Consider the following 23,249-nt stretch of genomic DNA (forward strand, 5'->3'; position numbering starts at 1 on the left):
GGGAGAGTGCGCATTATTTGATGTTATATTTTGTTTCTTTGAGGCAGAAAGGACACATATCAGAGTGAGAGAGGTTGATGGAGGCAGCTTCTCAGGAAGAGATCTGCCCATGAGCTGGAATAGGACCTTCCAAAGTTCTGGTTGTCAAGGGACGGGCATGGAGAATGCAAAACAAGAGGTGATCTGAGGGTCTTTGGTGAAGGTTTAAAAAACAGAGGGGTGAACCATGATGAGAAACGGAGAAGTGTTAGGCCTTCCTAGGGAAGTAGAGTGCCCAGGCCTCTCCTCAGATACCTGTAGCTCCTGAGAGAGTCGAGGAATACCAAGCTGGTTCAGACACCTCCTAGAATGGAAATGACAGAAAAACTCACAATTCCTGCCCTATATACCCTAGAATCTGTTGGGAAAATGCATCCTAAAAATAGATGAATTCTAGATAGGGCAGAGGGGTGGGAGAGAAAGGGAAGGGGCAAGGGTTAGCAAGGATGGTAGAATTTCATGGACATCATTATACAAAGTACATGTATGAAGACATGAATTGGTGTCAACGTGCTTTAGATACAACCAGAGATATAAAAAATTATGCTGTATTTGTATAATAAGAATTGTAATGCATTTTGCTGTCATTTATTTTTTTAAAAAGTCAATAAAAATAAATTTTAAAAATGAGAAGCTAAAAAAGAGATTAATAATAATAAAATAAAATAATTATAATAATTTCTCTGAAAAAGAAAGATCATTCTGGAGACTAGAAAGTGGAGTCCAAATGCAAGCTCCACAAAACACACATAAACATTAATTTATTATTTCCTGAATGGACAAAGCCAACAAATGGGTGGTGGTGCAGAGGAGAGAAAAATCACTTCCCAGCAACTAAAAAGAATTAATCACTGGCTCTCCTAAGACATTCACTGGCCATATTTGGTGGATTGATACATTAGTTAAGAATACAGACCTGGGGCTCTCACTTGACTTCAAACCCAGCTTTCTTACTCTCTGTACCTCAGTTTTCTCATTTACATAATAAGGCAATTGTGATATTTCCTATTGAATATTTTCTGTCATGATAAGAGGATGTAAAATACTACATAAAAGAAAGACTGAGAAAAAAAACAGGGCTATAAAAAGAATCTGGGGGGTGGAGTTATTGTTTTAGACTTGGCATCCAAGGTCAGGAAACTGAACAATGCCTCAGTGAAAGACCTACACACGGAGCTCAAGAATTGAGCCCCAAGGCAAACTGACTTAGGAGGTTAGGAAAACAGCGAAGAAGTTGCTTTTTTCCTAAGATTGCACAGCCATTTGGGTTGGAAAGAAGCAGGACAAGAGTGTCATTCTGAGTTCTTGAATTAGCTAAGAGATCTTAAAACTGCTAATGTTATGCCAGATTCATGGAACCCCAATAGACCTCCAGGGGCTGAATCCAATGAAATCACACAAGAGTCTATTGCAAGCTCAAGCCTGGACTCACAACCATTCCCAATGCAGGAGTGAGTCCCGGCCCTTTGTTCAGTGAGATTTTATAGGTTTGGGAGGAATACTGTATGCATCACAACATCACACAGCAAATCATTTCATACCACGGGAAAGTCAAACAACAACTCAACATTAATTAGCACATTCAATGGCGGGAACAAGTTGTAGGGGTGATTGGTTAATACAAAAGGGTGATTTGTTTGAACTTATTGGTTTAGGCCATGAGGGATATACGTGCTATAATACATGGTTTCCCAACATGTTATCAACCACCATAAACTACTTGGGGGTCATCTGGCATTTAGGTATGTTCCCTGTCTCATGCTGATTGAAGGTTGCTAGGGGGGTTGCTATGGGTCCTCACCTAGCCTAACTGAATCAGGAACACCTGGTGCCCCAGACCTCTCCTGTTATTTGCAGACAAACAGCTCAGCAGGGTGGGTATGTGCTTAGGAGTATTCTGTGGGTTTTTCCAAAGACAAGGGTCATGCCCTCTTCCTTAGGACAGGCCTTGAAATAGAAGCTGCTGTTATTTATTTATTTTTATAAATGCAGTTATATTAGTTTCTCACTAAGAGGGGGTCAGGAGCTTGACCCCTCCTTTGTGGTCTTAACACTATCCAATAAATGCCATTCATGGTTTTGATCACATGAGGCCAAGAATTTCCCATTGATTTCACAGCAATGTGGAGGTCATCATTGACTTCAGAGGGCACATTGAAAGGAAGGTGTGTTAAGACTTTAACAGGAAAGTTGTGGAAGTTAAATTGAACAGTTTATTTGAACAAATAATATTCCTGAATATTCCTGAAGCAGGCAGTTCTCAGAATCAGGAGAATGCTGGAGAGCTCTGCTCTGTAGATGGTGGGCATTTTCAAATCAAGCTGGGAAGTTGAGTACAGACAGGGCTCCCCTGTTGAGACCCAGAAGTTTGTTTTTTCTGGTCATGCATGGTCTGGTGCTAGGCAGCTTGTGATTGGCTGAAGCTCAGCTATGTGTGATTGGCTGAGACTTGGCTGCTTCCTTATACTACTGAGTTTAGTTTCCAATTTGTTTTTGAACTACATTGGGTGGCTATTTGTTTTACAGGAATTCAAAGCATGACCACAGCCTCTGATAAGGACTCCTATTCATTTAACATGACAGATGGGGGCAAGAGCTTCACTGAGGAGCATTCCAGATAGAGCTCAGGGAGACAGTCTACAGGTAGAAGAAGAGACTTGGGGAGCTGAGCCACTGATCATGGTTGGAGATGGGTGGGAGACATAAGGGGGGAGCTGAGCCACCAGAGGAAGAGAAGCAGATCCCCATGATTCTGAGCCCCTGGCAGCTTTGAATCCACAGTGTGAGCTTGTTTGGGTCCTTGTTCCCATGTCTGAGGCTGTGTAAGCAGGTCTTCTTCTTGCTTTGACACTGAAATCCTTCAGACAAATTTCTAGAGGCAAAAATACAAATCAACATGAGAAAAGAACCACATGCACTTGGAAGTGATCCCAGGGCTTCACAAAGTAAGAAATGTGAAAAGACCTGAAAGAACCTGAATCTTTCAGAACTAAACAAACAAGTCTAGTGCTGCCTGAAAGCTTCTTATGTGACCTTCAATGTGCCTTGTGACCATGCTGGCTTCATGTTCATGTGGTCTATATACATCAAAATTAGTGACTTGTTTATGCCTTTTGATAGAAAGGATTTTCTATCAAAGGACTTTTAAGATTTTCACTGAATGTTCACTGTACACAAAGAACTTTAGTGTCAAGAAGATGTTGAATGGCCTAACTGTGTAAATCTCACAATACCAAAGGGTACACAACAGATTTTTATATGCATCACTTTATTTACTATCAAAGAAACCCTAAAAAATAGGTCTTATCATCTCCTTTTTTATAAAAAGAAATCAGAAATCCAGTCCAGACAATGTACTTCATAAGTGGCCACATCAGCAATGGCTCCCAGGCTACCTTACCCCAAACCCAGGGCTGTTCCCAAATACAAGTCAGTCATCCTTTAGCAGTAGGGCATGTTCTGAGAGATCACTGTAAGGTGATTTTATTGTTAGCTGAACATAATAAACTGTGCTTACCCTAACTAAGGTATTTGCAACATCAGTAGGAAATATGATTTTGAGATCATTATCATACACCAAGTCCATCAGATGTGGCACATGATCATTCAGCAGAAGTGGCACCCCTTTGTGATGACCACATTGCACCCCAAAGGCAAGGCCTGAACCGTGTAAGCACAAAGGAGCAGGGAATCAAGGAGTCACCTTGGAGTTCTGTCCAGGATGTTCTCTGAATCCCATAGCTGTGTTCTCTTCTCCTCTCACACAAGGCTTTCATCACTACAGGGATGGTTTCTGGTGCCCAAAGAAGCCTTTGCATTGCCCACTTGGAGCTAATCAAGGTGTGGCTCAATCATACTGACATTTCTGGGCTTTTATTTTCTCACCTGAAATATTTCAGTTGAGTTTCATCAAAGTTGTTCTTTAACCTCTGAGGCCAGAATCACTTCTTTGAGGGTTTGTGGCTCTGCTCTAGGTAACTGGATAGCTGAAATTTGGATTGTTGTATAAACAAGACATTACCTTATTTTCTTGTAATGAATGTGTTTATAACTAGCCCTTCTACTAGGATGTAGAAAAAAAATTTCATCTTACAAGCACCACTGAACGGACTTTGCCTTTACTTGGACAATTTTGTTCTGATCTGTCATTGTGGGAAGAGAAGAAATGCAGTCTTTTCAGGGCAGAAATCACTTTAGTTCTTTAACTCTGCCATCTCCATGTTTTCTCAGTTAATAAATTACATGTCATGTTTATTTTTTGAAGATTATTTTTTCAGTATATAAAAAAATAAATAAAAAAGAGTGAATTAAATTTTGCAATTTCCGAGGAATAAATGAGTTACTGTTTAGAAAAAGAAAAAAAAAGATGTTAGCCGGGCCCAGTGGTACATGCCTGTAATCCCAACAGCTCAGAAGGCTGAGTCAGGAGGATCAGGAGTTCAAAGCCAACCTCAGCAAAAGTGAGGCGCTAAGCAACTCAGTGAGATTCTGTCTCTAAATAAAATACGAAATAAGGCTGGGTTTGTGGCTCAGTGGTGGAATGCCCCTGAGTTCAGACCTTGGTATGCCAAAATATAGGTTTTTATCTATTGAGGAGATATATCTATTTTTTCATATAAATGAATTCAAGTAAATATGCTTTACACCAGTGAAGTTATCTTCAAAGTAAAAAAAAAAAAAAAGGAAAATTTTCTTTACCTGAGCAGTCTATTTTCCATGATATTTCCATGTACTTGATCATAATTCTTTAATAATATTGGGGAAATAACTGGAAAATCCAAACCATAAATCAATCACTAAACTTTTCTCTTTTTGAAGGCTTGCAAATAGAATTTACATATCACTTTCTGAGTAAAAACTCAGGTGCATATGATTAAAAAATGCAAGCTTTGACAGTATAAAATATCACTTTTCATAGAGAAATTACAAGACAGTGTCTGATCTCTGTATTTTGAAACAAACAAATAAAAAAACACTTTTCTTTACTATTGTTCAGTTTGAAGCAAAAATTCCAAAATTATTTTATGAAAAAACTTTCTTTTTACCCAGGGCTGTACTTCTGAGAGTTACACTTCATGATCTTTTCCATTCACATCTGACTGAAAGCAGACTGGCTGCACCATTTTAAATACATACAAAGATCTAATGAAGTTAGGCAGTGGAGCATGACATTGCTTCTCTTATTTATTTATTTATTTATTTGTTTATTTATTTATTTACTTACGTATAGTTGTTGGCCTTTTTTGATTTATTTGTATGTGGTGCTGAGACTCAAATTCAGTACCTCACAAATGCCAGACAAGTGCAATACCACTGAGCCACAGCCACAGCCCCTGCTTCTCTTCTTTTGGCATATTTCTTTCAGAGTCCTCTGAACTTGGAATTTCTGTTTAAAAATGTCCCATTAATTCCTATTAGGGAGTTACTTGTAAGGAAAATTGTATGTTAGCTTCTATAAATCTGTATGAATAAGTGTTAACCATTCTTAGTTAAAAGCCCTCCTTGTAGCCCTACTTATGTGCAAACATCATGCACCTCAGCAAATCATTGAGGAAATTAATGCACTTCAGCCTACACAAGCACTTGTTGATGCATATTAGCATTATAGATTTTAATTTGAAATAATATCAGTCTTTTGTGGTCTGAATTGTAGTGCATGGGCTGTCATCTGCTTATAATAATGAATCTGAAAATCCACGTAAATTAATTTGCTACCTCTCTTGCCAGCATAATGGCTTGGATATTGATCCTAATCATAGAGCAGTTGCAGGTATTTCATTCAATACCAACAGGACAGATTGGGCGCTGTGGCTTCTGAAACATAGTTGGAATGACAGTAGAAACAAAGGTGCATTTTTCTGTCTCCCCCACTTCTGCACCACCAGGTTCAACTTTTTCCTGCTCAGAGTTGCTGTGGGTTTCATTCTTTCTCAATATTTCACTACAACTAGAAACACAGTCAACCAATTTAGTGAGCAACAAGACTCAAGCATAGAACACCTAAGTTATCCCTATCTGTCTCTCTCCGAGGGATGTCACTCCAGTGACCAGAAGGGCTCTGTGTACCAGCCAAACCCTTGATATCACTGCCCAATATGGTAGCCACCACACATGTTGCCAGTCATATTTAAAGTAATTAAAAGTAAGTGAACTAAGAAACAAACTTCTCAGGACACAAAGAGATATCTGTTCAGTTTTTCTGCACATTCAAAAGATGAAACAATCTCACACTTTCAGTGATGGATGAATCGATAAACAAAATGTGGTATGTATACACAGTGGAATATTATTTGTACTTAATTAACTCTAGTACATTCTGCAAAGTGGAAGAACCTCGAGTACAGTACACTAAGTAAAATAATCTAGTCACAAAGACAAATATTATGTGATTCTCCTTAAATGAGGTTCTCAGAATTTTTGTTTAGTCCAAACAAAGTTTTACATTTTCAAGATGGGAAATTCTGGGGCTAGGATTGTAGCTCAGTGGTAGAGTGCTAGCCTAGCACATTCAAGGTGCTGGGTTTGATCCTCAGCACCACATAAAACTTGATAAATATAATAAATGTATTGTATCCAACAATAACTAAACACACACATAAACACACACACACACACATATATATTTTAAACATGGAAAATTCTGGCAATTGATGTTGATTATGGAGGCACAACAATGTCAATGATTTTAATGTCACAGATTTAAATGTGCTTACATAGCAAATTCTACATTATGCATATTTTACTCCAATTTGAACAATAGTCCCTCATTTTCCCAGTAGCCCCATGTGGTCAGGGGTTACCATGCTAGAGAGCACAGGGATGATCACTCCCCTTATCACAGGAAACTCTGCTGATTTCATTGCTTTAGCTTCAGGCTGTTGGGACTCAGGTAGGTGAAGCAAAGAGCTGAGCTATGGTGAGATTTGGTCCCAGTAATAGGTTTGTGTCCTGCACCCTGCACACACCACAAGTGCAGCATAAATGGAAACAGACCAGCCTCTTCTGATTGAGACATGACCTGGTTTCTCTACCTTTTATTTAAATTGCTTCTATGTTTTTTGAAATGCATTTTTCATTTTCAGAACAACTAACCATGAACATACATGGGGCTATCAGAGTCAGGCACTCATCTTTCTATGTTCATGTATTTTTAAGTCAGAAGGGTGAAACGTGGTATCAATCTAAACTGTAAACTAGAGTAATGCTAATAGAAGCCACCTCTGAATTACAAATTCACTAACAGAGAAATCAACCAATTGATCATACGGTATGGATAAACAACGATGGGCAGGGGGTCATTACACTATCTTATTTACTCCATTATGATCCCTTAACTTGTAGTGATTTGTGAATGCTGGGTAGCTATTAGGGATCACAATTCAATGTCAGTGTTTGAGAGTCCAAGTCTGTCTGACCCCAAATTTAAGGTACTGCACTACAGTCTACAGGTGTTATTAATGGTCCATGTATTTATTTTTCACTGATATTTTTAAGCGTAGAGATGTTTTTTTTTTTCTTTTTACTGATAACATCTATCATGTGGCACTTAATAGTTTTTTTAAAATTCTTTCTAAATAAATGACCAAAGGCAAACAATGGGAGTTCCCCCATCCCACTTCTGGCTTTTGTGCATTTTGAGCCTTCAGACAGTGAGTAGGTGAGATATATCTTCTTCCCTCCTCTCAAAAGCCCCTCATCATGAAGGAAAAAGTACTTTCTCACCCAACTGCATGTTCACTTTCTTTTAGTTGTCAAAGATAGCTTTCTTATTTTTCATACTAAGCACATTTTTAAATCTTATTCTAATTTAGTAGTAATAATAAAATATATAAAACTGTGTAAACAGAGTGTACCTGAATATGGTTGTTCCATCATAAGTGGGTTCTGAGACACGTAGCATTTCATTGCTCTGGGAGATCCACTGGTGTTCTTCTTGTTCAGCGTCTCCTCTCACCCATGGAATGGCCTCTAGAAACCAACCATTCCACTCACCAGGGGATGCTTTCATTAACTGTTTAGTTAACTTGGTTTTTACAAACATAATATGAATACTGCTTGCCAATTTCTTTATTTTCAGTAAAATAGAGAGCTTTTCCACTGCACTGAGACTTTTGAAATTTGAAATTCATTCTTCTTGTAACAAATTAGTTTGAGTCACTGACAAGCCTTGAGTACCTTCTTAATAAAATAATTGTACCATCGATTTTGCAATTAATTTATCAGTCTGGCTGTGCACAAAATCATGATCCACTCAAGCAGGAACAAACTTTATTTTTGAAACTGCTGCGCCAATGCTTCTTATGCTGGCGGGGGGGGGACTGCTGACCAACACAGGAGGCGTTCTCCTGGACCCCAACAGGAAGTCCCTTCTCCTGAATGCCCTCCTACCGCACTTCAACAAACAATGGGAACTCTCCAGGTGTCCCTTAGCAGGCCAAGGTGGACAGCAGGTGTCTAATATCTATAGGAATGCAGATCTTATCATAATCATATCATATCAATTGCTTTCTGGCTTCACCTATCAACCAAACATGCCATGCATCATATTACTTGGCTATTGCTCTTAGCAATTAGACTTCAGGTTCAACCACTTTTGTTTTACTTTTGTTATAATTTTAAAAAGACAAATTTTTGTAAATGTTAAATCTGTAGTGTGGTTTGATTCTAGAAACGAAATCTTTCTATTGTTCTATAATAATTTGAAGCTGAGTATATTTTTTGAAATTTATTTTTATCAGTATAGAAAATTTATTTTTGGAATATTTTTCCACCTAGTTTATTGAATTTTGAATGTCTGCATCATATATATATATATATATATATATATATATATATATATATATACACACACACACACATATATTAGATACATAAAATTATCTACATATATATATATACTATATCTATATATCTATGATATAGACATTGATATATAGACATAGACAGTTTTCTAATTACCACCTCATAATCACATTCGTGCATTTATCTTTAGTAATCAGAAGAATGAAAGAAAATCTTTTTAAGTGCATTTGCATTTACTTCATTTGCTACTGCATTTATTGCAATTAATAAAAGTAGTTCAACCAGCTTTTATTGATCATCCTTTTGATTTCAGGCTGCTGAGTACACAAGAAACCAGAATTCTTAGACGTACAAGACAACACTCCTTTTAAGCTGATGTTCCAGTGTTGGAGACAAACATGTCAACTGTGATTCAGTGATCAGCAATGCTTCTAAGGAGGAGAATAAGCCAGGAGAGTGGAGGCTTCCTGAGGGCAGGCAGTGCCCTTTCAGTTTAGCAAGATCTGGGGGGCCCAGGGGGCCAGCACTGAAGCCACCAAGCATTCTATGCACAGGGGCTCTTACAGACAGACTACTGAAGCAGTCCATAGAAATGCACTCAGGTTAGAAGTTGTGCTGACAGGTGTATGCTGGGGACAGGTGGGTGTGGTTGTGTTCATCTGTATTCTGAGTACAGGAGGCAGAGTTCTCCAGGTGGGCAAGCTATCTGGCATTTCTGTAGTTGTGCCAGGATATCCCTGTGACTTGAGTCTGGCCCTTGCAGAAGCAGCATGAGTATACATAGTGACTTGCCATCACCAGAATGCTAAGAGGCTTAGGAGATGTGGCCATGGCTAATAGAGAGTACAAAGAGGACATGGGGACCAGGGCTCAGAAGGAATCAGAAGAAGGCAGAGGGAAGGCAGGTGGAGAGCACAGAGAAGGTGGGGAGAGGATTCAGCTACTACACAGACCAGTCTGAGAAGGTGGAAAGTAAGCAGGAGGTTGGTTAAGATGCAATGGCTGACCCTGAACAAGGACACCTGGGGCGCAGGGCAGTGGGAGTGGCTGGGAGAACTGAAGCAGCAGGCACCATCTCTCTTCTCCATGTGGCAGCTCTATATCAGACCTGGTCCATCTGTGACTTCCAGGTCTACTTAGTCCTCCTTTCATGTAAATGTTTTTTTTCAATCTCAAACAAACAGATTAAATTTGCCATGAGAAAAATTCCTCATCTAAAACCAAACCTTCTGCCTTTCAGGCCATGAGGCCATCACTATGTCCCCGCATGTGAGGCCCTAAAGCAAGCGTCCATGCTCTGCACCCACTGAATGGAAGCCCCACCTGGGAGAAACCTGGAGGAGGCAGAGCTGGGCTGATGCAGGGCTCTCAGCAGCCCCACCTCCCTGGGACTTGAGGCAACTGGATCTACATCCAAGAGGCAGCAATGGAGGCTCAGTGGCAAAGTGGCTCTCTGGGTTTGGATGCTGGATGGAGCAACATGATTTCAATTTATTTGGAAATAAACAATCAGCCAACCTTGATTCTATATATGACATAGTCATATTTGTATTTTAAGAAACTGAAGAAAATGAAGTTCCCAGATGTTAATGAGGCACAGTCCATTGGGAGAGGCTTGAGGCAGGGGATTATTAAAAGCGAATTTCTTTATGGGGTCCCCAGGGCTGTGCCAGGAAGGAGCAGAAGTGGTAGAGCATCAGAGTAGTGTGGGGGACTATGGAAGAGAAAGACAGAGGACATGGGTGCCTACTGTTCCTAGCATTCGTAGCCAGAAGCATGTCTCATATTTGAAATAGGGAACCCAGAAAAGAAGATGTGGAGGAAAGGAAACTGGAATTAGGTGAAGCTTTAAAGGACCAGTAGCTCAAGAGGCCTGGCAGGCACAGGGAAGAGAAGGTATCCAGACTCTGATAAACCCAGGTTTGGAAAGATGTGTGCAGGGGACCTCTGTGTGGTCTAACTGGTGGAGGAAAGGAATTGAGAGAACTAAAAAAAAAAGGAAAGTCCCAACAAATGCAGGCATCCAAGGCAAGCATGAAAGGAACGTTTAGAAAACAAGCTGCCTGTGAGGATGGAGGCCCATTGATTGGATGACTTCCAACCCACAGAAGCAATTCTGCCTGGGAGAGGCCCTGGCTGCGAACAGACCCTCGCAGGACCAAGGCCCAGCACCTGCAGGGCTGAGGACAGACAACAAGTGAAGCCAGAGGTGAATTCTGCTGGGTCATGTGATCAGAAAGCTTCCTGCCAATCAAGATGGGGCTGAAGCAAAGGTCTCCATGTGGCAGGACAAAAATAACTCAGGGACCAGGACCTGGGACTGTGAGGGAGCGAGAAGGGCATTGTAGGTGCTAAGAGAGGCACCTGGTAAGAAGACAGAGATAGATTTGTGTTGCACTAAAAAGATGAAAGAAAACCAAAGGGGCTTGCTAGCAAGTTTTGAGGTGAACAACATGGTTTTCTATGTAGATGCCCCTCCCTGTACTCTGGGGTCACTCTTTCTGCCACACCTGAGGGTGTGGGCACTTCTCACTGAGCTGGGACCAACCACAGAAGCCAGGAAGGGAGAAGACTCTTGTCAGGACACTGCATGGGCCCTGCAAGGGTGACTGGAGAGACCTTCCAGCTGTCCTGACCAGGGCCTCGGGAAGCCATTCATCAGTCAGGGAAGACTTATAAAGTGGAGACTCAAGCACGCTCACACAGCTCTACCCCCCAGTCTTGGAGCTTTGCTGGGAGATAATTTGTTTTATATATTTTACAGATGTATTTGGTAACATAAGAAGTTCCCAATATTTATTGGGAATATAATCATATGTCCAAGTTAGGTCAGACTTTAACGACTTCTCTCTCCAAATTCAATGTTGACTGGGCTTTGAAAATCAGTGAAATTTTTATGTTAATTTTGCTGCCCTCTAAACTGGAAGGGAGTTGCCCTTCCCTGAGTCACTCCAACATGTGTCTGTGTTAGCTCCTTCCCAGGCCCTTCTGAATCACAGTTGCCACACACGACCCCATCTGCAGGTGTTTCCAGGAAAAAGCATCCCAGCCTCTATGTTAAAAAGGGTTTCCTTGCTGTTGAATTAACATCAGACCAAAGATAGACTTTTACTACTCAAAGAGAGCAGGGAAAATCCAATCTCCTTCTAAATGTAGTCAAAGCCAGTGCAGCATTTTTCAGAGGGAAGAAGGACGAAGGGAGGCTCACCATGTTGGGCTTTCAGTCACAGGAGCTCATGTGCTCAGTGCAGGTGGGAAGCAACATTGGTCATCAGGCATCCCCCTAAAGTATAATAGAAAGGAGAGACACAGTAGATCTTTCTTGGCAGATATTAAGCTTCTTCCATCTCATTCTAAATACAGAGCTCAAAATACACCTAGTATTTTGAGGGGTGGAAAGACTATCTTGCCATGAACATGCAAAAGAAATGTAGTTATTCAATGAAGTTGATCCAATTGTTTGCCTTTTCAAGAAAAAGGGATGACTGGCCTTGGTGGCATTTGGTGTATATTGCTATACAAACTTAGGGATGAAAAGTCCTGGAGAGATGAGGAGAACCGGCCCTTCCTAGTTTCTTTTGCAGTCCCAATGTCTAACTCTGCAGAGGTTGAATGTACTCCTGAATGTGTAGATAATCATATTGCTCATAAATCAACTCTTTACACCTTAAATTGAGCCATAATTGACTTTGGAGAAAATGTCCTCTCATATTAAATAGCCTTTTGTCTTGGCATCTAGGAACCAGAACTGTGTACTGGGCACTGTAAGTAGGGGCCAGAGCAAGCAGTCAAGGCCTTGTGCTCCATGGGGCTGGCTGGGGTGCACACCAGTGATCAGAGAAGATTCAAAAGTACAGCCAGTGAGCTAGATGCTCTCACACAGCTGAGTGTGCTGCCACCATAGAGCAGGATGGCACTCAAGAGTGATGAGGCACAGTGGCCCTTAGGGATCTCTGGTGACCAGAGAGGCCCAGGCTGTGCTCTGTGCAAAAGACCCAGCATCAGGCTGCAGATAATGCTTTCCTCTCTGATGTGAAGTGACCGGCTGATAGCAGGGTACATATTCATGAGATGCCATGGACACTCAGGAGGTATAAGCGAAACTGTGAACCTGTTGCTGGGGACCATCCTCTCTGTGCTCTGCCTAATTGCTGGAAAACTGAGGTTCAGTGGCTCCCCTTTCTGGGGCTCCATTTCTCCAAGAAAAAAATGAGTGACTGCATGTGCTGATGGCTGAACATCCCTCAGACACCACTCTGCAATTTCTGAATGACATGTCACTATAGCATCAGGCAACACAGTGCAGTAGTGAGTCTCAGACATGCTTCTTAAAGAAAAAATTTGTTTCTTAATTGTTTGCCTAAAGAGACTGTTGTATTTTCAAAAAAATAAAAAAAATACATAAAACCTCATTAAATGTTAAAGCAAAATACCTTTCATTTATATAGTGAGTCTGAAAAAATTTTACTGTGCAATAGTTCCAACTGGTCGTTTTTAACAAAAGCATTCTCATTACCTCAATTTTATTGCCAAAAAATGAAAAAAAGGAGGAAATTGTAGATGCATAAGAAAAATCTACTTTCAATAATGCTGAGTTGTATTCCTATATGAAGTACAAGAATTTATAATCATATTGTACAATCAGAGGGCCAGATATAATTTCTATAGGCCTAATTGTTGATGATTCTTATTTAAAACACTATGAATATTTTTGGGAATTATTTCCACCCCCTTGAAGGACGTATAAGCCATTAGCTCATGTAGCATTCAACTACCTGCCAAGCATTTTATTAGTCTCTCCAAGCACACAAAGTAAACCTCAAGGTTCCTGTTGAAAAAATTGCAGGTTCTGAATGATAGAAAAGAGTCTTAAGTTGCTTTAAGAGAACATTCAAGGTAAAGCTGTAGAAAGACTGAGAAAGCCTTGGAGAAAACAAGAAAAAAGGAAGAAACCAATTGTCCCCAAGATACTGGGTGAGGGGTATTTTTAAAGTAAGTGAATACTCAGTGCATCCTGGAGCTAGGTAGTGACCAGTGTCCATTTGTCCTATAAGACCACAAAAGCTGGAGGGAATAAGTGAGCTGGGCAGAGCCACCAAACTGGTGAGTAAAGAAACTGGCTTCAGCCTTCCAGGTCTTGCTCCAATGCCTCCACCCACATTCTGTCTGAGTTCTGACCTGTCTTCCCTGGGACCATGTCTATAGAGGCTGCTGCAGCAAAAGCCTCAACATTTGTAGAGTTCACTGTGAAGATTGCAATTCCGCCTTCTCTCTTTGTTCAGATACTTGGCAGTGGATGTTTCTGGCTGTTCCCATTATTCTGGATGAGACACTCTGAAATTAAGCCCTCCTCAATGGCAATACATCGAGTATTGCTGACTGATTCAACTAAGAGAACTAGGCACATGGCGGAGGGCACTGAGAGATCAATATGTGACCTTTTCAGCTGTGTGGAAAAAGGGAGTCTTAAACCAACTGAATGCTGTTTGCTCAGGATCACTAGGCAATGCTGGGCCAATGTGGACCTGGGGTGAGCAGTTTGCACCCCTCAGAACCCACACCGAGCCCGGAGAGGTTGAATTCAGTCTCTCTGTATGCAGTTTCTAGTTGATTGTCTTCATCTCCCTGCCAAGCCATCGTGACTCAGTGATACAGATGCTTCCATAAAATAGAGAAACAACTCTTCAGTTTCTCTGTGGACCTTTTGAGGTGATACCAACAAAGCTTTCATAGGCAGCAGGCCCAGGATTGAGACAGGACCTAGCAGAGCCGGACGGTACCCACCCTTCCCATTGAACACCTGGCAAAGGGAATGGTCGGCCGCCCTTCGCAATGGACACCACCATGGCAGAGACCTGACGTCACTAAAAATCAGTGGAGGGGACAGCTTCATTGAAACTGGAGTCTACCGGTGTGTTACCCTCGGGCCCCTCCTCTCCACACAGCAGGGAAATCTCAAGGGCCCCCCACCCAGCTCTCTCGTGAGCATGATTGTCAGACCGAGTGAGTTAGGAGTGGAGCATGATCCCTGGCTACCGCTTCCACCAGCACTGAAAATCAAGGTCTCTGGTGCCAGCTCCCATGGGCATGGCTACCAGAGGGCAGGCAGAATAATCTAACAGTTCCCAGCCCCCGCGCTCCAAAACCTTAGGGTCTCGGGGAATGGCAAACAGAGAGAATGTGCCCAGTCATTCAAGAAAATAGGGGTCCTGGGAGCGGCAGACCAGGCATGTAGCCAGTTTTGTGGTGAAGGTCATCAGTGGGAGGGGCCTAGCTGGAGGAAAACGGAAACTTGACTGGTGTTCAGGAAAGGCTCTGGGTGCCCAGAATTGGAGAGCTGACCAATGGGGGAGGAGGAGCCAACTCACAGGAATTGGTTCCTGTGTATTGAGAGGAGAAGCATGGCCCGGTGGGCACAGCTCCACCTATTGGAAGAGAAGTTAATCGAACTGTAACACTGCATTTTATAATTTTTTTATTTTTATATTTTTATTTTTATTTTTTTGACTTTTCATTTCTTTTCAATTTCCTTATTCCTCTTTTTTTGAATTGTACTTGTTTACTCTCATTCTCTTTAGCAACTTCTTCCCTCCTCTTCTAATACCTTTCCTCCCAAGCATTATGATGCTGCTTATAACACGTAATTTACTAAATGTGTATAGGTAAATGTTCTGAGGTGTTATATAGTACTATCAATTCCCCAGCTACCCCCAAATACTCCAGACTTTTCTCCTGTTAATATCCCTCGTCAGTAGAGCAATCTTCCAAGGTTGACAAGATATACCAACCTCTATACCATCATATCACTCGACCTAAACATAAGTCCAAAGACCAAACCGCAGATCGCTATATGCCATCAGAATCCATATGCATTTTACAAAACAAATGAATCTGCTTTAAAGTGCAATAAAATTTATTATCTCTAGTCATAGTCTCCCATCACAAAAGAGAGACTCTGGAGATACACAAAACCAAAATAAATTTGTAGGAGTAAACAGTAACTCAGCAGTCAAACTGAACTGGAAGTAACATGAGCAGCATTAAAAACCAATGAAGAAAAGGAGTACAAACACTGCAGGACAGCCTAAATCTACAGGAGAACCTAGAGGCATCAGAAAAATGGTCAAATAAAGAACTCAAGAAATACCTTATACAGATGGAATGGAATCTTATAGAGGACATGAGACACAAAATTCAAATAATGAAAGAACACATTTAAAATGAATTACATAAACAGATTAATGAAGCCAATAAACAACTTTTTAGGAGATAGAGATTATTTAAAAAATCAAACAATAATTCCACAAATAAAGAAAACTATGAACCAAATTAAAAACTCAAACAAGAGTATCAGTAGCAGAGTGGAGCAAATGGGAAAGAGCAATCTGTTGAATGAAATAATTTTAGAAAACTTTCCAGATATAAAAAAGGAAATGGATGTACAAATTCTAGATGCATACAGGACACCGAGCATACAAAATCACAGTAGACCAACACCAAAACACATTGTTATGAAGATATCCAATATATAGAACAAAGAAAAAATATTAAAAGCTACAAGAGAAAAAAGGCAGTTTACATTCAAGAGTATACCAATAAGGTTAAAGGCTGATTTTTCATCACACCACGCACCGCTGAAAGCATGAAGATGCTGGAACAATGTATTTCAAACACTGAAAGACAATGGATGCCAACCAAGAATTTTATATCCAGCAAAATTAAGCTTCAGGTACGACAACAAAATAAAAGCCTTTCATGTTAAACAAAAGTTAAAAGAATTCACAGCCAGAAAACCAGCATTGCAAAGCATCTTGAGCAAAACACTACATGAGGAAGAAATAAAAAACAACAACCAAAACCAACAGTGAGAAGTACCTCAGTAAAACAAGAGTGAGGGAAAAAAAAGCTAATCATGGAGAAACAAACCAAATTTTTAAAAAAGATAAATAATCAAACATGACTGGAAGTACAAACCATATATCAATACTAACCCTAAACGTTAATGGCTTAAACTCACCAACAAAGCGACATAGGCTTGTAACCTGGATTAAAAAAAAACAGATCCAACAATATGCTGCCTTCAGGAGACACATATGATTGGAAAAGACATACACAGACCGAAGGTGAAGGTTTGAGAAAAATTATACCACGCACACGGTCCTCAGAAGCAAGCAGGTGTGGCCATCTTCTTATCAAATAAAATTGACTTCAAGACTAAGTTAATTAAAAGGGATAAGGAAGGACATTATATACTGTTAAAAGGAATCATTCACCAACAAGACATAACAATTATCAATATTTATGCACCAAATAATGGTGCTGCAAAGTTCATAAAACAAACTCTCCTCAAGTTCAAGAATCAAATAGACCACAACATAATAATTATGGGTGACTTCAACACACCTCTCTCACCATTGGACAGAATCTCCAAACAAAAGTTGAATAAAGAAACTATAGAACTTAATAACACAATCAATAACCTAGACTCAATCGTCATATATAGAATATATCAACCATCATCAAGTGGATACACGTTCTTCTCAGCAGCACATAGATCCTACTCAAAGATAGACCATATATTATGCCATAGGGCAACCTTTAGTAAATATAACGGTGTGAAGATAATACCATGCATCTTATCTGATCATAATGGAATGGAACTGGAAATCAATGATTTAAAAAAAAGGAAAAATCCTACATCACTTGGAAAATGAACAATATGTTACTGAATGATCAATGGGTTACAGAAGACATAAAGTAGGAAATCAAAAAATTCTTAGAGATAAATGAAAATACAGACACAACATACCAGAATCGATGGGACACAATGAAAGCAGTTTTAAGAGGGATATTCATTGCCTGGGTTTCATTCCTTAAAAGAAGAAAAAAAATAAATAAATGAGCTCACACTACATCTCAAAACCCTAGAAAAGAAAGAGCAAAACAACAGCAAATGTACCAGAAGGCAAAAAAAATAATAATAATAATAATAATTAAAATCCGAGTGGAAATCAATGAAATTTAAACCAAAAAAACTATTTAAAATATTGCAAAACCAAAAGTTGGATCTTTGAAAAAATAAATAATATTGACAGACCCTTAGCCATGCTAATGAAGAGAAGAAGAAAGAGAACTCAAATTACTAATATATAGGATGAAAAAGACAATATCACAACAGACACTACAGAAATACAGAAGATATTACCAAAAGTTTTTATAGGTTTAATGCAATGTCAGTCAAAATCCCAATGAAATTTTTTTTTAGAAATAGATAAAGCAATCATGAAATTTATCTGGAAAAATACAAGACCCAGAATAGAAACAGCAATTCTAAGCAGGAAGAGTGAAAAAGGCGATAGAGCGATATCAGACCTCAAACTCAACTACAGAGCAATAGTAACAAAAACAGCATGGTACTGGTACCAAAACAGGTGGGTGGATCAATGCTACAGAATAGAGGACACAGAGACCAATCCACAAAATTACAACTATCTTATATTTGATAAAGGGGCTAAAAGCATGCAATGGAGAAAGGATAACATCTTCAATAAATGGTGCTGGGAAAACTGGAAATCCATATGCAACAAAATAAATCTGAATTTCTTTCTCTTGCCATGCACAAAAGTTAACTCAAAATGGATCAAGGAGCTTGATAACAAAACAGAGACTCTTTGTCTGATAGAAGAAAAAGTTGGCTTTAATCTACATATTGTGAGGTCCGGCTCCAAATTCCTTAATAGGACACCTACAGAACAAGATTTAAAACAAGAATCAACAAATAGACTTACTCAAACTAAAAAAGTTTTTTCTCAAAAAGAGAAAGAATAAGAGAGGTAAAAAGGGAGCCTACATCCTGGGAACAAATTTTTACTCCTCACACTTCATATGGAGCCCTAATATCCAGAGTATGCCAAGAACTCAAAAAATTAACCAATAAGGAAATAAATAACCCAATCAACAGATAGGTCAAGGACCTGAAAAGACACTTCTCAGAGGAGGACATACAATCAATCAAAAAGTACACGAAGAAATGCTCACCATCTCTAGCAGTGAGAGAAATGCAAATTAAAACCACCCTAAGATACCATCTCACTCCAGTAAGAATGGCAGCCATTATGAAGTCAAACAACAACAAGTGCTGGTGAGGATGTGGAGAAAAGGGTACACTTGTACATTGGTGGTGGAACTGGAAATTGGTTTAGCCAATTTGGAAAACAGTATGGAGATTCTTTGCAATGCTGGGAATGAAACCACCATTTGACCCAGATATTTCCCTTCTCGGATTATTCCCCAAAGACCTTAAAAGTGCATACTATAGGGATACAGCTACATCGATGTTCATAGCACAATTCACAATAGCTAGACTGTGGAACCAACCTAAATGCCCTTTGATAGACAAATTGAAAAAAAAAAGTGGCATTTATACACAATGCAATATTACTCAGCACTAAAAAATGACAAAAGCATGGCATTTGCAAGGAAATTGATGTCTTTAGAGCAGATTATGCTAAGTGAAGCTAGCCAATACCTAAAAAACAAATGACAATTGTCTTCTTTGATATAAAAAGGGCAACTCAGAACAGAGCAGGGAAAAAGAGCTTGAGAAGAAGGTTACCATTAAACAGAGACAAGAGGTAGGAGGGAAAGGGAGAGAGAAGAGAAATTGCACGGAAATGGAAGGAGACCCTCATTGTTATACAAAATTTCATATAAGAGGAAGTGAGGAGAAAGGGAAAAAAACAAGAGAGAGAAATGAATTATAGTAGATGGGGTAGAGAGAGAAGAAGGGAGGGGAGGGGAGGGGAGGGGGATAATAGAGGATAGGAAAGGAAGCAGAATATGACATTAATTGGCAGTAGGTAAAAACGTGGATGTGTAACCAATGTGATTCTGTAATCTGTATACGGGGTAAAAATGGGAGTTCATAACCCACTTTAATCAAATGTATAAAATAGGATATGTCAAGAGCTTTGTAATGTTTTGAACAATTAATAATAAAACAAACAAACAAACAAAACAGAAATGAACCTTACTATAATCCCAACTACTCAGGAAGCTGAGACATGAGAATTGCAAGTTTGCCTGGCAATCTAGACAGCTTAGCATAGCAAGACCCTGTCTCAAAATAAAGTTTTTAAGAAGGGCTGGGGATAGAGCTCAGTAGTAGAATGTTCCTGGATTACAGTCCCCATACTGGGGAGTGATAAATAAGAAATTGACTTTTGGAGCCATTTCTACATTGTGGATCCACCAGCACTTTTACAGTTTCTCTGCCATCAAAAGAGGCCAGGCACATCACAGCACCATTATATAGCTTCATGTCTTAGGTGCCCATCCATGGTGAGGATTCTGCTGAGGGTCCTGTAGGCACCTTCCATGTTCCCCTTCTATACCCTCACAGTCCTGGCATTAAACTTCACATCTTCTACCATGACATTGGATTGAAATCTAAATTTTGTAGAAGCCAGCATCCCCAGGACAGAGTCAACCTGAAGCACATTTGCTTGCACTCATGTTTCTGTCAAGAAAATATTTCCTAATGCAGCCTCTTGAAAAACAACTTGGAAATGCCTCAGAGTTAAACATTATACTATGATGGAGAAACTTTCCAAAGGTTTCTATTAAAAGTTAATCACTGTAGAAGTCTAAACCTATATGTCTATAGTTTATTAAATAATATTAGTTAGTAGAGTGACTGATTGGACTCATCAAAAATTGAGTATTGAAAAAAATCTTTTTAACACTCATGTACTTTACTTGAAAATAATAACACATTAATAATTAGCTTAGCCTTATAAAAATCTAAGACTTGGTCAAAATATTTACTCATTTTTTAAAATAATGGTAGAATACACATAACACTCACAACCAAAACCATTTTTAAGTGTACAGTTCAGTTCAGTGAGTTAATTACAGTCATGCTGTCGTGTGCCCAATCTTCAGAACTCTTTAACTTTATAAACCAAAACTCCATTTCCATTAAACATCTCCCCATTCCACTATTTAATCCCTGACAACCACCAATCTAACTTTGTGCCTCCATGAAGCTTACTACTCTGGGTCAGATTAACTAACGTTAAGTAGAGTTATATAGTATTTGTCCTTAGTTCACATAGCATCATATACTTAAATTTCAAAAATATTGTATCAGGATTCCCTTCCTTTTTCAGGATGAATACTATTCTACTCTGTGTGTGCATGCCAAATTTTGTTTACTCATTTAACCTTTAATGGACACTTAAAATGCCTACACCTTTTGTCTATTGCAAATAATGCTATGAGCATGGGTGTCAAAATACCTGTTAGGTTTTTGTTATCAATTCTTTTGGGTACTTATACCCCAAAGTGGAATTTTTTATTAAGGTTTTTCAGCAACTGCCATACTGTTTTCCACAGTGGCTATACTATTTTACATTACCCCACCAACAACACAAGAAGTTTCCTATTTTTCCATTTCCTTGTCAACCCTTGTCATTATTACTATTTTTGAATAGTAGCCAAACCTAATGGGTGTGAGGTAGTTCCTACTTGTAGTTTTGATTTTCATTTCCCTAATGAGAAGTGATGCTGTGCATCTTGTGCTTATTGGTCATTTGTGCAACTTCTTTAGAGAAGTCCTTTGCCCCTATTTTAATCAAATTATATTGTTGTTGAGTTGAAGGAGATCTGTATTTACTTTGGATTTAAAAAAAATACTTAATTTTTAGTTCTAGTGGAAACATACCTTTATTTTACTTATTTATTTATATGTGGTGCAGGGTCTTGCATGTGCTAGGCAAGCACTCTACCACTGAGCCAAAACCCAAGCCCATTACTTTGGGTATTTAAAAAAATATTTTTAGTTGTAGTTGGACATAATAACTTTATTTTATTTATTTTTATATGTGGTGCTGAAAATCAAACCCAGTACCTCACACTTGCTAGGCAAGTGCCCTGCCATTAGGTCACAACCCAGCTCAACTCTGGATATTAAACCCTTATGAAATATGTGATTTGTAAATATTTTCTTCCATTCCATAAGTTGTTATTTCACTATCAACATGTTTTACATATAAATAAAACTCTTGAATTTTTAGAAACTTTAATATCCTCATCACTCTTGAAAGTCTTAAAATATTACACATTTATAGCTTGTACTTTTTCTCCACCCAGTTCTAGCTTTGATGTTACTGCAGTCTTTTTTGAGCTGTGTGATAATTTTAGATTTAGAGCCCTGGGTAAGAAATCTAAACTTTTTCTCTTTTACGTAATGAGGAAGCCACTTAAGATAGTAAAAAGCCTTGGATTAGTAGGGAGAAATCCCAAAGTTTAGACCTGCTCTATCACTTATTACTGTGTAATCCTTGGGTAAGTCATTTATCTTTTGTGACCTTTAGTTACATGTTTACAAAGCAGAATACTAATGACTGGCCTCCTGTGGACCATTCGCCTATGAAAAGTGTGGACAATACTTTCCCATGTGGTCCAGTAGTCATGTTCTCTGGTATTTAATCCAGTGAATTGAAAACATATCCACATAAAACCCTAACTATGCATGTTTATAGCATCTTTATTAATAACTTCTCTAACTTGGAAGCAATCAAGATGTTCTAATGAAAACAAATAAATTGAAATCTAGATAACAGAAAATTATTAAGCACTGAAAAAAAAAACGTTAGGAAGCCATGAAAAGACTTAGAGGAAGCTTAGATGCATATTACTAAGTGAAAGAACAGTCTGAAACGACTCCATACTGTTTGATTCTAACTAAAAGATTTGATTCTAAAAAAAATTAAAAAATTTGGAGAAAGTAAAAAGATTAGTGGTTCAGGAGACAGGGAAAATAGGAAACCTACAGAGAATTTATAGGGCAGAGAAATTATTTAGTATTATACTAGAATGGTGGATACATGTCATTATACATTTGTCAAGACTCATAGAATACCTGACACCAAGATCGATCTTTATTTGAAATGATGAATTTTAGGGGACAATGAAGTGTCTGTGTGGATTGCTGAATGTAACAAGTATACCACTGTAACAAACGCAGGATGACCATGGTGGGGAAGGCTCTTTGAGTGGAAGCACAGTAGGTATATAGAAACTATGTACTTGTTTTTAAAATAAAATTATTATAATTTTTTTAGACATGGGGAGAAGTAACACCCTCAGAGAATTTAGTAAAGAAAATAAAGAAGTGGGAGGCCAAAGTAGAGAATATGGTTCATGAAACCAAAATATTCAAGTTTCAAGAAATAGGTAATAATAGAGTTCTGAGAAGAGCACAAAGGTACAAATGAGAAAATATTGATTAGTTATGTCAACTGGAGATGACTGATGATATTAGCAAAAACAATTTTTGAGTCAAATGGTACAACAAGACTGAGTAAGGGCTAAAAGGGAGAAAAAGAATGCTTGAGAAATAGGAA

The 23,249-nt window shown here is 38.9% G+C and overlaps 1 long non-coding RNA gene across 2 annotated transcripts in view; it reads right to left on the minus strand.

Annotated features, from left to right (window-relative positions):
• Positions 1-1,447: 1,447 nt before the first annotated feature.
• Positions 1,448-23,249, minus strand: part of LOC144368198 (uncharacterized) — a 47,209-nt gene continuing 25,407 nt past the window's right edge. For both annotated transcript variants that reach the window (XR_013427971.1, XR_013427972.1), the window contains one exon: positions 1,448-2,911. This is a non-coding gene — a long non-coding RNA (uncharacterized LOC144368198). The remainder of the gene's footprint in view (positions 2,912-23,249) is intronic.

Source organism: Ictidomys tridecemlineatus, chromosome 11 (assembly GCF_052094955.1).
Source record: "Ictidomys tridecemlineatus isolate mIctTri1 chromosome 11, mIctTri1.hap1, whole genome shotgun sequence".
NCBI lineage: Eukaryota > Metazoa > Chordata > Mammalia > Rodentia > Sciuridae > Ictidomys > Ictidomys tridecemlineatus.